Source organism: Clupea harengus, chromosome 1 (assembly GCF_900700415.2).
Source record: "Clupea harengus chromosome 1, Ch_v2.0.2, whole genome shotgun sequence".
Classification (NCBI taxonomy): domain Eukaryota; kingdom Metazoa; phylum Chordata; class Actinopteri; order Clupeiformes; family Clupeidae; genus Clupea; species Clupea harengus.
The window spans coordinates 13,824,928-13,827,471 of record NC_045152.1 but is presented as its reverse complement, the minus strand read 5'-3'; positions in this window follow the sequence as shown (position 1 = coordinate 13,827,471).

Below are 2,544 nucleotides of genomic sequence, written 5' to 3'. Positions count from 1 at the left end.
TAAAACAAAGCGGATTTTCCTGTAGTGAATATTTGGCTTATACTACAGTTTATCAGTCAAACCTCTTAAAATATTTGGAGTAGCCTAATGAACAGCTCCAGATGACAGGGTTAACGGTAAAGGAACCACTGGTTCTGTTGGGTTCAGGGGACTGTTCCGGGTCGGGCTTGGTTCTGGGCGCCTTCAAAGGTCATATGATCAGAAAACATAACCTTACATGGCTCTGCGGGATTAATGTCACTTAATCCATTGGGTCCTTCTGTGATGAATTGGTCTGTCTCAACAATAGCGGAGGCGCCAGTGCTTTATATGATCCGGTTGGCGTGAAACGTGAAGGCCTGTTAATGTTTTGACTTGGTGGTATTCGTGGAAGATGGTGACACAGCAATCAGTAAAATGGTACCAGGAGCAATAATATCTGAGATGAGAATAGGCCCGCCACAGAAATTCTTACCCAGGGGAGCAAAAACACTTTCTGCTGAATATCAGGTCAAGGTTATTCTCACACACACACACACACACACACACACACACACACAGGCTTATATGCATGTAATCCTTCACATTCACACAGGCAGACCAGGCAATGTAGAAATATGATTACTCCTTTTCTTTTAATAGTCAAAATTACAAAATAATGACATGTTCTACATAATCTACAAAGTAATAACATGATAGTCATGATCATGATAAGCATCAACATTATTTCTTTTTTTCTTTTTTGCACTAACAACTGTTCATAGACATGCATACTGTTGAGAAATATAAAAATAGAAATATAAATACATCCCATTAATATTCCGACTGGATCCAAGACTACGGTTTAAAATAGCTTTAGTTGAGCGAATTCGAGTGTGGTTGAGTATAAGGCATTGAGATGCACTGGCTGGACTGAACAGACTCCTATTATGAAAAGGAAGAGGTATTACTTCAGCAGTAACGCAGAGAAACCTAAAAGAGGGCCCCGTCCCTGTTTGGATGAAGGGGCCGCTAGTCTTCGGAACAGGAAAATAACAGCTTCTAATTCAAATGAATCCTAGGAATAGCCAGATGATACACCAACACTAAACTGATTAAATAATTTCACTCCCGTACAAAACCAGGGTTTGTTTTCTTCTCTTTTTTGGCCTTTTCATTTTTTAATAGCTGGGCAATGAAGTACAGTAGGCTATCTTAATTATCACCATGACAACTACCAGCTGATCACTTAAGATGGTCACCCCAGAGTTCCTCATGGACATGGAAGTCACACGTTCACCATATAAACACATAAACACACACATCCGAGGGGGTCTGCATGTTTCCAGACAAGTCCCGCTGGAATCAGTAATGTAGGTAGCACTCATCCGGGCCCAGGTTTTGCTGTGTGAAGCGGAGTGCGTTTAAAATCTATACGGCTAACATAGGCTACACATGTTCACATTGGAAAAACTGTCAAACACAACCCCCAACCCACCCTCTACCAACCCACCCCCCCTTTGCCTACATTCTTCAGATGTACAGTTTCAAGCCCGTCACTGTCATTTTTTAACAGGGACGACAGCCAGGGAAACACAGGGCAGTTTCAACAACAGAATTAATTCAAATGACTACAGACGCAAACAACCATTGTAAAACAGGCAAGGAAAAAAATCACACACACACTGAGCTCAGCTTTTTGCAGTGGTAAGGTCATACTAGTCACCACTACTGCTGGTATGACAACATGATGTGGGTGTGTCAGCAATATTCAGCCAACAAGGTGTATTACTGGAGCAAAACCAATCAGAATGCATCTGCAAATGATACAGTAGAATCAGAATCAGAATCAGAATCACAATACATCTACCTTGCAAATAAATATGTAGATTTCCTTATCAATCCAGCTGGTAAACTAGGCATGTGTCTTGGTGAAGTAGTTGTATCCACACCAGGAAGTCACACCAGCAGTGTTGGCAAGTTTCCACCCATCCAGTTATGGTCATTACCGCACAGCCACCGCTGACCAATCAGAGCTCTCTGAGTTCAACCATTGTAAGGTGCTTGAGGATTCTCACTCTTGCAAATCTGTCTGTCCTCCTTGTGTTTCAAACTGTTCCAGTTAGCAACTGAGTCTGTGGCCGATCTGGCCCAGATCGGAGCCGTATCTGGGCCGGGTTGAACCCAGGACCGGCCCGTATCTGAGCCAAGACCCACTTCAGAGTCATCAGCTAGCTTGAGAGTCACAAAGTCTCTTGCCACTCCCCTAACCCCCAACTAGTAAATTAGCTAGATTAAAAACCACACCGCACTAGACACATTCACGCACATACACAACTTCCCCTTGGACACACACACCCTCGCACAAACACCTCCCAACATGCACATACACACACCCATGCACAACCACGCTCCTGACACACACACACACACCCCTCTGTATGAAGCTTTAGGGCTACATGTGGCAAACGTACCAATGAAACCATCGATCTGTTGCTATGGCGTATTCTAGGACTCCTTCTGCTTTATCTCTCCATCTCTTTCTCCCTTTGTCTCTCTTTCATCTAAGACAGTGCAGGTCTGTAA